We start from the raw sequence: 13332 nt of genomic DNA, 5'->3' as shown, positions 1-13332 counted from the left end.
CTTGCAATTCTTGGCATAGCCTCATTGTGAAGGCATCATTAAACCCACATACTCATCATAACTTCTCTATACCTACAAATGTGGGTAAAATTCATATATTTTGGTGCACTCATCATAGTTTAGGATGCTAGGGAGGTGAAGCCATAAGTTGTGAGTTTCTAATGCATAGATAAGATATGAGGATTCATAGAACTACTTGAATCCTTTGGCTGAATTCAACCATGAGGCTAACTCATCACAGATGATCTGTTCCCAATCGATCTACATATCCTCAACATGTATTGCTTATACTAGGAAGAAATGGTGCTCAATGAACTTCAAAATCTTCTCCTTTTCTTTGAATCTAAGGAGGAGTGCAAGGATATCCACAATCTCTCTTTTTAGATTCGTGCCAAATAAGGTGTTCGACATTTTTCTCTTCTTTGAGCACCTAGTCAGGAACCATGTCCTCTACATATCTTCCTATCTAAGGGTCATTTTCTCATTGAACATAGACATGGAAGATCCAAAATCAACATCACAATACTCCTCCTTCATAGGAATACCAAATTCAACCTACATTAGTGCATTTTTGATTGAGATGAGAATAGATTGATTTGGAAACACAATCTGCTTTGTTTCTGTGTTGTATCTCTTTATGCATTCCTTCACTAGCTTAGGTGCAAGAATTTCCATTAGAAAACTAGTTTCTTCAACTAGTCTTCTTTCTTTAAGATTTTGAGTAATTGGGTGAATAGGTTGAGGAATGAGTCTTCTATGAAGGTCACCCAAATCGTAGAATTTGAAATATGTGTTTGTAAGCTCTTTTAACTCACTCTCCAAGCTAATGAAATTATTGTAACTAGCAACTCTGATTGTCATTTTCCATGATTGCACATGATACAGTTCTTGATAAATATTCATTTAAATATACTTGAAGAAACCAATTATAGGAAATATTAAATTCCTGAAATCTCTATTACTTTACTTAAGGTAAAGTGATATGATTAAGAATCACTTAACAACATAAATGCTTTAGCTTTTCGGGAAGTGTCTTACTTTGCTTTAGAATTCAGAATGTAGACATACTTGATAATATTTTTGATTAAGTAAAATAGGTTTTGAAGGGTGCCTAAAACCTTGTACAAGTCTAAAGATTTTCAATAAGTATAGAAACAAAAAAATACAACAAACAAAAGTGAAACTGGTCACCCCCCAAAAAAAGGGTAATCGAGGTGACAGAAAAGCCTAGCACTAGCCAAAACCAAAGATCTAGCTAGAAGGGAAAAAACCAAACAGAGAGCCAAATACTACAATGGAGCTCATGATTTGCCCTTTGATTTAGAGCCTCCCTTTCACAATCAGAGGTTCATTTCTAAAGGAGGAGCAGATGGCTTAGATTTCTTTCTTTTTACCGCAGTCCAACCCTCCTCCACCTTAACTACCTCAGTAATCCAATCCCTAGAAGAAATTGAACAATGGAGCCCAGGGGAATTAGAAGCAACAAAAATCTCCCTAGAAGAGCTCGTAGCTAGTTGCCCCCCCCATAGGACTAGGAGGAACATCTGATATAGGGGCAGGGGCAAGAGAGGGTATAGGGTCTTGGCCCCCAATAGGACCAAAAGGAACATCGAATACAAGGGTAGGGGTAGGAGAAGGAACATGGACCTGACCATGAGTCCAAACATCCTCTGCTATCTTTGGCACCAAATAATCATTAGTAGAGGAATCATCCACTGGATCCAGAGGTGCATCCATGGACTTAACCACTGTATAGTGTTCAAAAGAGGTCCCTAACCACTAGGAAGGTGGTCGCCTTGATTTAGTCTTCATAGCATCATAATGAGTAGCAATGTGACCTGTCATATGACATTTTCTACACTGAAAAGGGATACCTTCATAATCCAATATTTTGGCTCAAGAGCCTCTCGAGGATTCCAAACAAACCTTCTTAGGGAGGCCCTTTGAAATATCCATCTCTACAAGAATTTGAGCACACGTCAAATGGAGAATATCCGAAGTGTTTGAGTCCACATATAAAAAATCACCAATGGCATCCCCAATAGCTTCATAAATAGAATCTAGACAAAAGATGCATTGGAAGATTCAGAATTCGAGCCCGAATAGGAACCTTGTTAAAAGATTCTATAAGCGGATCGAAATCCATATGCCATGGCTTGGCCATAAGTGGAAATCTTTCATGCCATGAAAAACTGTTATCACACAAAATAGTCTTCCTATCGTTAATAATTTAAAACTTTACTATGAAAAATCCTTTAACCATCAAAAAGATGTGGACATCACAATCTAAAATTGGTTCGCAATGCTTGGAGATCCAAGCATGAAGATTAGCAAGAGAGGGCAAAAAGCCCAGAAAGTGAAAAATAGCAGCAAAGGTAGAGAGCTCTTTTGCCATACTATAAATATCATCAATTGTATCTAAGTCTAAAAGTACCCTTATAGGGTTTGATACAATTACAGGGGAAAGTTCATGAGGATGAGAAGGCTCGAAATGAGCAGCTCGAACAACACGATGAAGACCTACCTCAAATGCAGCCATGTCGGCATAAGAGGCGACCCTACCCCCTGAAGGCATAGGAGAAGCTGACCTAGATCCAGTTGACATGCTTGATAATGTTAATGTATGCAGGAGAGAGAGAAAGAAACTTAGCTTTTCTACAAACCCATTTTTCTTCTATCCAAGATTGGAGAACAGGGAGTAATCCTTCTGCTAGCTTGCACACTTCATTTTTTCACTTTCTGCATAAAGTTTTTAACACTACATCTCTTTTATATTGGGGTCACATTTCCATCACTAAATTTTCTAGAAGTATCTTTTGAGCATCTCTTAAGGATATTCACATTTTAGAGTAACTTGAATTTCTATTTTCAAAGCCTCTAGAGAAGTGGCCTTTTTCATTGCCTTAGGATGAAAAGCCCCTTTCTTAGAAACATTCCCCAGACTAGAACACATCTAACAACTCTTCATTCTTTCACCTTAATTTGATGGCCTCGAAGTTAGATCTTGAGCATGTCTTATTGAGTATGATCCCTTAAATGGTTCATTCATCATCATGTTCACACCATTTGATCCTTGGGACCAAGGTTTGGCTCTAGTTTAAACAACATCAGAAGCAAAACAAAACAACTACACTTCCATGAGTATGCATGAAACAACCCATATATTCATGTTCCCTCATAGCTCACTTGATCTTATCTCCACAAATTTGGATGGGATTCATTCTAGCTTTGATCCACAACTTTGTAGGCATTTTCTAGCATGATATAATCATCTTCTTAGCTTGTTAATCATTGTCACAACTTCACTCTTCAGATATGCACTCAATATAGTTCACTTAAGGGGAAAAACATCTTGAAATCTTAGAATCCATGGGACATGGAATGTTAGGGAAAGGTAGCAAAAATGAAATGCAAAGTAACTTACTTCTCATTGAGAGGATGCCAAAACACATCCCAACCATGCCTAGATCACCTAGACCCATGCACACTAGAAAAATAGGAATCCTTCTTAGATGGTGGGTAAAGGTAATGCAAGGGGGAACTAGAAAACAAAGAAAGTAGAGCACTCAGAAAAACTGAGAAGTAAGTGACCTAAAAGATACTTAGACATCAATCTTGGACACACGTTAACTTTCATACTAAAGACTTCGGGCTTAAAAGAGGAAGACCAAAACTTGGCAACACATTTATTTTGGTTTGTGCTAATAATATTTAGTTGAAAGGGAGTCAAATTTTAGGATCCCCTTTTTAATGTGAATGTGGTAAGTGGTGACATATCATTGATCACCATTTCCCAATATACAGTTAGATAGAAAGATAATTAGATAAGAAACACCCTTACAATGGACCATGCTACGTAGAGTAGAGTGTGAGACATTCTATGGAGAGAAAAGACCATCATGTGGCCACCCATAGCTTAAATCCAATGAATAACACATGAAGACAAAGAAAAATTAAAAACGGGTGAACATGGAAGGGAAGCCTAAATGCCTCAAATATTGTGAATCATCCCCAAATGTTGAAAATTAAGATATGAAAAATGGAAGAAAAAATACAACATAAAGAAGATGCACAATAAATAGGCAAGAGCATACATCACAATGGTAAATAGTGAACCTCTTATTTGGGAGGACTTGGGGGTTTGAATCTACTCAAGCATAAGTAATAATCAAATCATAATAATTAATCTTTGCTTCAGCCTAAACTAGTACACCTATCTTTAGATGAACATATGTATAATATTTTTTTTTTTTGTGATATTTTCCCTTGCAACAAAATTTTACTATTTATAATTATAAATTATTGTAAATCATTAGCCTAGCATACCTATCTTTAGCTAAATATATGTAAAGCATGCTAATCTTTAGATGAACATATGTATAATATTTGTTTTTGTGATAGTTTCCCTTGAAACATAATTTTACTATTTATTATTATTAATAATTGTAAATCATTATCCTAACATACCTATCTTTAGCTAAATATATGTAAAGTATGGTAAAAGATGTATCAAATTGAAATAATGTGTCAATGATGAAAATGAGATATTGGAAAATACAAAGCATAAACATATGTTAAAACAAATTTAATTTCGTGTAGTTAGTTAGCAATGATAATTATAATAAATCTTTACAATACAATAACTATATAATTTATTTGAGTAGTTTTGTTACTAACAAATTTTAAACAACAAATTAAAAGATTAATAATATTTTCATCAAATTCATAAGTATATGTTTTAGATTACAAAATATTAAAGTAGTTTCTAGTTTTTATTTGTTATTAATTGTATATATTTGAAATCATAATAATAAGAATAAGAATAACACATTCTTATTGATTATTTGTTTTCATTGCTTATATATGATCATCTATAATATGAATTTTAATATTTTAATGATAATTAAGTTTTAATATATTATATTTAGCTCTATTATTTTTTAAATTTTTAAATAGGCTTCGTCAGCTTGAGACTAAGTATTTGTAAGTTCATTTGATGGTCCAATTCTAAATTCTAAGTGTAGACTTTTCATTGTAATTTATTAACATTTATAAACATATTTTTACCCTCCTCAATGAATAGAATTCATAATTTTAAGTTTGATCAATCCACTTTAATTGATAAATGGCTCTACACAATGGTAAACTTTAAACTTTAAATTGGTCAGGTTACTTTGTTGATCGAGAGGGATAGGCTGAGAAGGTTCCTTCAGGACGGGCATGCTACCTTTTTCTACTATGAGTTGAAGCATAGATACTAGTGGTGAAGAACCCTAGATGATTTACAGGCTTTTGAGCAAGCTTGTATTAGGCTAAACAGAGAAATCAGAAACAACGTGAATGTCAAAAAAGAGGATTTGTTCTTGTTGACGCAGTTTCAAAAAAGTAAAAGTATCATTTGGATGGAGGGTCCCTTAGGATGGACTTCTTGGATGGATATTCACTATGATGTTCTTAGTTAGATGATCTATCTTCTCTTCTTTTTGTCTTGATGTATAGCTGATACGGCTCTTCCTAGGTGAGGCTTGGCCTCCTTGTTGTTATTTGTGGTGACTATTTGGTTTCTTTTTGTTTTCTGAAACTCTTATATCTAATAGGAAACTTTAAATTCTTCAATTTTATTGAAAAATAAAGAATTACAGAATTTAGACTATCTATTGACAGTCACAAAATGAACCACCCTTCCACCCACTGATTGTTATGAAATTGAATCCCTTGCCCACATTTTGTGCTGTCATGTATAATTACAAATAGGTAATATCAGAAGTATGAAATGAGAGAGTGATTTGCGTACAAAAGAGACTCCCCCGACTTTAGAACCAAATCAGAGAAGGGGAGCTGAAGGAAGAGGGAACAAAGAGAAAGGGGAGCGAAGTTAACAATTAAATTCTTCTTTATTTTCTGTCAAATAAAGAGGAGTCCTTCAAAGTGTCTCTGCATTGAGATCAATCTGTATAGTCTTTCAAATCTATCCAATGCATGCCATTGAGGCGATGATAGAATTTTCATCAACATCTTGATCTTCTTTATTTTTTCCTCAAGGCCATGTTTGATAACATATAAAAATTCAGCAAGCACACGATTAACTTCTATTTCAGCAAAACAAAGTAACTTCTTAAAAGTGAAGGTTGTTGAATGTATACCATGTAACTTGATAAAGCTTGTTAAAAAATATAGGCACGAGGGATGTTGTTTTGCTCATATATGTGAGCCCAATCTTTTGATTAACCAAGGTCATCTCCTCCGTAAAATCTACACAAAAATTGAGAGATCTTGAAGCAAACTCCTAGAAGAATATTAATCATATTGAAGCTCCCTTTGTTAACCTGGTTTCTAAATGTAAACAATGATATAGAATGATGCTTAAATTGTAATGTTTTATTTCTATTATCAAAATTCAAACCCTTACTAAAATGTAATTGGTAAATATATCTATTGACCCATCAATTCGTAATTGGATCATGAATGCTAATAGTGTGAAAAATGTTAGAAAAATAGAGTGCACAATAACTGTTACCTTCTTTAGAAAAATATAGTTTAAAATCAAGAATATCGTCGAACCTGCACAAAATCAAGAGCATTAGAAATGGTTGGAACAAATCATTCTATCAGTTTCCTTTTTGAAAAAAAATTACTTTTTAAAACATCCTAGATAATTTAATCAAAATAGCATGTTACTCATACCAAATGAAATTATTCATACGTACAAGAAATTCCTCACATTAATTGCATACCTTGGTAGCCTTGGTAGATATATGTTATTTACACTAAACACAACAAGTTATCAAGGTTTTTAGTTTTATCTATATAATAGACAATATCAAGTTTTTCAAAAAATACCATTAATGCAAATGATTAATATAGATTATTCAAATTGAAGAATTTGAATTAATATTTTAATCTATGGATCTAAATATCCTTTAATATATCAAATATCTTGAAAAACATGTGAAAGGTAAGATAACATATTTAATTTTTCAAAAAATTTATTTTAAAGAACTTAACAAACATAAAACATATTTTTTCAATTTATTAAAATTTCTTTTTTTTCAATTCTTCTTAATATGAAATATTCATTTTGTATACTATTAGTGTAAGAAGAATGATGTTTTATGACATATTTCTAAAATACTTAAAAACTCATGTAAACTGAAATTATTTTTGAGTGGAAGAAATTGAATTAAACTTAAGAAGGGACAAAGCATAACATTATACTTTTCCTCACATTAATTGCATATCTTGGTAGCCTTGGTAGATCTTCTAAACACAACAAGTTCTCATGAAATATATTAAAACTATATAAAATGACTAAAAAATTGAAACAAAAAAGAATGCACTAAGTATGGAAAATAATGATTGAGTAAACTACACAAAATAGATTATAAATATGAGATTTTTTCAAACCTTTATACATGACTTTATAGTGAATTTTGCTATATCTTTGGAGGATGATTCTGTAAGACACATGTAATACCCATTAAATATAGAAAGTAATGAATGAAGACAAACCTATTAAATATATAAAATAATGATTGAAAAAGTCAACTAAAAAAGGACTCTGAATCCCAAAAAAATGAAGTTAATTTAGGGGAAAAATTTACCTAAATACAACAAAATGAAAGTTCACAAAAAGATACTAACATTTCCACTCTAATTAAATGGAATCATTCACTCAAATATTTTAGAGTAAGTTAAAAGTAAAAAATTAAATGAAATATTGTAGTGTAATCATCCTCTCCATGCATCCCCTTCATGTTATTTATAGTGTCATGTTCATGGTTGGGTCATGTCTTTGCTAATTCTCCTTGATCTTCGCTTAGCTACTTCTGCTTTACACTAAATACAACAAGGAATATACCCAATAAATATGAAAACTAGTGACTGAAAATTTGAATAAAAGTAGTTTTAAAATTGAGGGAAAAAATTTAAATGTATTAAAAGAGAGAAATTTACCTCTTTTGGCCTAGCTTTATTTCCTTGTTTTTTGGGGGCTACTTCTATTTTACACTAAGGACAATAAAGAATATTCCATTAATATAAAAATCATGACTGAAAAACCCAATAAAATATAGATTTCAAATGAGAAAAAAACTAATAAGAAAATAAATTTACCTCCCCCAACATAACTTTACTACGAATTCTTGTAGATCTTCTTAGAGGCACTTCTACTTTGCACTGAACATAAAATAAATATATAAATAAAAACTAATAATTAAAAATCCAATCGAAACTAGATCTTAAATTTGTTAAAATTTAAATTCATATATATAACATTAAAATATAAACTAATAACTAAAAAATCCAATAGAAACCAAATTTTAAGTTTATTAAAAAATCAAATTCACTGCACATTAATAATTTACCTCTATTGTACGAGATCTAGGAGAAGATGCTGGTTGATGGACACTATGTGGAATGGTGGGCATTTTCTTGTAGGTGTTCACCTCTCCTACCGAACGTTCTAGCTGGGGTGTAACCTTTGGTTGAGAAGTAGGTTCCCAAGCAGGTTGAGAACCCGACTCTTGAAGATGCAAACATGGTGGATCTGACTCCTTTATTGATTTAGGAACATCATGCCTACTACTTGACGTTTTCTTGGAGTTCACCTCTTCTATAGAATGGTCTAGCGCAAAAGTAACCCTCCGATGAGCAGTAGATTCCCAACTATGTAGAGTATCCCCTTCTGGAAGATTCAAATTTTTTGAATCTAATTTCTTTGTTAGTTTTTTTACCACACCTTCTATGCTCATTGCTTCTTTCCCCTCATTTTCATTTCTTCTCACTACTTTTTTAGTCACATTTATTATTATTTTCCCCTCATTTCCATTTTTTCCCACTACCTTTTTAACTTCATTTATCGCTTCTTTTCCCTCATTTCCATTTTTTCTCACCATTTTTTGAACCTCATTTTTTTTCTTTCTTACTACGTTTTCTTCCTCATAATCGTCTTCCTTGTCATCTGGTGCTCCTATCCAAAGCCAAGTTGTAATCATGACGACTGTAGCAAGACACCAAAGCAGTAAAGCACCGAGCTTGTGATCGACTCTATCTGGAAAGAGTTGTTGATCAAACATTTCTACAAAGCAAAAAACCATAAACATTACTCTAAAGGCTACACTAATTATCTCATCTTCGAACTCATTAAGCCTCTTCCTTCCGTTGTTTCTCGCCATGAAAGTTAGAAAAAAAAAACAACAATTACTGAAAAGAATTGCTTGCGAAAAGTATGTTTGAATGCAGAGAACTGTTCTGTACAAAAACTAGGATTTTTATAATGGCATTGAGCTATGATGCAATGGTCACATTATTAATGGAAATTTCTAAATTGGCTGCCGGAAATTTCTAAATTGGCGAGAATTAAAATCAAATAATTATAGAAACATAACGCAAGATCAAAACATTTCCTTGTACAACATCAGACCAACGAGGAGAGTGAATAGTGAATTCCATAACTAATAGGAGACTAAGGGAAATTATAAGAAAACTATCACTTTAATCAAGGAAACTTGCTGTTTAAGAAAGTTTAATTGCAGACGCGAAACTGATAGAAATTTATATTGAATATCGGCAAAACGAGCTCTGCTCAGGGAAACTATCACTTTAATCAAGGAAACTTGTTGTTTAAGAAAGTTTAATTACAGACGCGAAACTGATAGAAATTTATATTGCTGTTTAAGAAAGTTTAATTGCAGACGCGAAGTGCGATTTTGTAGCCTTTGGACTCACCCTGGTGACACTGTTAGAATTAGAAAGGCGAAGAAATCATTTAGTTGACTTGGGACTCCATGAGATTTGGTAGACCGACAGTGGGATGCCATAACTAATAATTAAAAATGGAAAGGTATGATAAGAAATGGAAAGGCAATCATTTTATTGTCAATCCTGGTGGAAGACATTGAGTCTTTAAGCGCTTTTTGGTTGGGACCCATATTAACTACTGTGATGTTGCTCTTATCTATTGTTAATTTCCCAATGCAATTCTTATAAAATATTCTCTCATTGTGTTTGTTTAGATTGTTTGATATGAGTGAGTATCTTCTGCGTAGCTCTTAGTGCTCGGGATCAAGTATATGCGCTAGAGTTACCGTTTGTTTCGTTGTTTCTATACCAACAAAAAAGCGTGGGCTTTGGATTTATCTTCTTTATTTCTATTGTTGTTGTTTGGACAGCATTGAACATGGCAGTTATCAGTACAATTAGCTTCCAATAAAGGCAATGGCTAAATCGTAAATTAAATTGTAATGCCCCCATATGCCTATGCATGCATGTATGAGTGGACTTGACGAGCACATGTGAAGCACTGACCCCATCGGTGACTGATATGGGTCTCATTACTCTATCTAGCTCACTGTTACAGTAAACCCTGTCATTATGGTTACTTGCAATCAACAGTAGTGGCGCGTGATGCGTGAAAAATCCAAGGTCATCAAATTCAAATGTGTAGGGAGTGCATGTTTTGTGTAACATTTATTTTTTTAGGCCCAACTCCAAGTCATGGTTTGTTTATTTTTTGCAGGGTGTTCGCCAACTAGAACTCGCATTAGTGACCCCATCTCCAAAGAATGCATTTTTTTGGCATGCATTATTCGTTCCCAGCTCTGCCTTGGCACGCACACCGGTCCACGTAGTGTCACCTTATTTGTGGGTTGCGCCCTCCATTTCTAGAGGAGGAGGAGGTGCATTTTTTGAGGAGGTGGTTACTTTTTGCAATAGGGCACTCATGTCTTGTAGAGTTGATGGTCTTCGATTTTGGACTTTTTTTCCAAACTTGGCAGCGTTTTTGGAGATTAGGTGGTCTATTTTTGGAGATTAGGTGGTCTATGAAGATTTTTTGGGCATGTCGATTGCGTATGCCCTCTTCCAAGGTCATTTTTGTCATGCCCAAAAAGTAAGGGTAGAAACACACACACACAACAATTTTTTGTTTTTGTTTTTTTGTTAAAATTTAAACTACTCTAAGCTTGATATGTTTGTGTTCATAGTTAAGCTGTAGGTTCTCTACACAACATCATAAGTTTACAATCTTGAGGAGGTATAAATCGTTAAATTTATACCCTCATTATAAAACCGATATTGACATTTGTTTCGTTATTACGTAATTTTCACAATATATATATATATATATATATATATAAATATATATATATATATATATATACATAAAATTATGGGATAACAATTTTAAATGAGTATGAGTCTAATTAAATAGAAATTTCTTAATCGAGAACCAACTTTACGAAATATCACATCTAGACATACACATAATTATACTTAATTCAAATTGATTTAATTAAATTCTAAAATAACTACATACTTACTACTAATAAATCATAACTAAACTAAAACTATCTTTACTTACTAACTAAATACATCTAAGGTTTAAGATTTATTTTAAATTAACAATAACATTCATAATATATCTCAAATTGAATAAATCGAAATTAAACTATATTTCATTATTAAAACTTTACTGACTTAAACTAAAACTACTAATTATATTCCAAAATTTGAAACCTTCCAAAACAATTATCAATATATCTAACATTAATTTTCTAATAACTCAAATTAAACAGATCTTATACTAATTTAAATTACAACTAAATCTAAACTAACTTAAATTTAAGATTATCATAACACCAAACTAAAATAACAATCTATTAATTTTAAAATATTAATACATTAACTAATACAAAACCACTAACTAACTTAATACTACACTAACAATATAATGCCACTGTTATTTAAAATTAAGCATGAATCTAATTTCTAACTAACATTACTAATCTGCACATACTAACTAATAGATTTAGCTATACTAACAAAAGAATATTACTAACTAATACCTACTTACTAGCAACTAACACCACATAACATAAATAAATTTAAAAAAACAAATGACAATTATAATACTAAATTATCCCCCCCCCCCCTAATCTAATACCTACCCCTACCCACTATGCCAAGTGGGTTGACCCACAGGACATCGCGTCGTCCCATGCTCTGACACGCTGACGCGGGCCTGTCCAAGCGCAGGCCTATCCCCACTGATGATGCGTGAGGGGTGGTGAAGGCCCAAACCAACGCATGGTAAGGAGTTCATATGTGGGTTTAAGTTTAAGCATAAATTTGAGTTTAGTGTCATTACTCCTTGCTCCCCACATTTGACATGACCACTGTACCGCACATAGGTGGCAGGGGAGTGTTTTTTTTTCATCATGCGCTAGGCATTAGGACAGATAAGGAATAAGATTTTAGGTGGGGGTTTAGGTGATGGTAAGTGTAGTTATGTCAAAATTTTATTAGGTGGATTTGATAAGAAGTCTAACAATAAATACTATTGCCACCCAAATTTAATTTAATAATTTATATTTGTATCAACGAATTTGGTAAGAGATTTTCTTTTATTATTATTTTTATTTTGAAAGGCATCAAGAAAGAATATGCTCTGTTGCCTTTGAGTCAAAATTTTGCAACTCTCATACAAATTCGAGAGAGCAAATTTACTCCTAGAGGTGTGTTTTTTTTTTTGTAAGAATTTTCTCATTAAGCTATAATGTATTGGTGTTATAAAATTTGTGGTCTCTATCCTTGTGATAACATTGATTTCTACTAAACAAGCATATTAATACAATGGAATGTGTAAGGTCATAATCTTTTTGTTCTTCCTCCTATAATTTATGTTTAATCAATCATCATATGCAAGGTGTATGTTCCTTTATATTCAGAATTCAAGTGATGCATATTTCTTACTCAAATCTGATTGAGTCAATTATGAAATTTAATAGTGAGGGAGTTAACCTTGTGATCACAATGTAGGATTTTAATCTCTTCTTATTACTTAAACATCGAATTGGAACTTCAACATATCAAATTGTTTTTCATTAACATAATTGGAAACTTGAAAATTCATAATTCAAGACATTATCTATCATTCTATTCTCTCACATACATATGTAAAATTTGAAATCACATAAGAGTAATGCAAGGAGTTTTTCCATAATCTTTTTCTTTCTCTATTATTCATCCTGGTTCAAGGCTCCATCGGGAAGGAACCAGTAAGAAAACCCGATGTCTTTACCAATACATCAAAATTCAAATACATTTTACAAGATATTACAAATCAATTGAATTTTCTTCAAGGGCTTTCACAAGAGAACTTTTTCAATGTCTTCATTGCCTCAAGAGAACCATGGGAGAGACAAGAACCAACATGGAGGTAAAACAACATAACAAGGTGAACAATTCAAGCATGCATTCCCAACCCAGTTTTGCACAATAGGTTCAACAATGAACCAAAATAGGGGGGAGGTGGATTTTCTCAATAGGAGATGT

This window comes from Cupressus sempervirens, chromosome 7 (assembly GCF_028749045.1).
Source record: "Cupressus sempervirens isolate cs-2001-9-10 chromosome 7, ASM2874904v1, whole genome shotgun sequence".
Lineage (NCBI taxonomy): Eukaryota > Viridiplantae > Streptophyta > Pinopsida > Cupressales > Cupressaceae > Cupressus > Cupressus sempervirens.
This window is presented reverse-complemented; position numbering follows the sequence as displayed.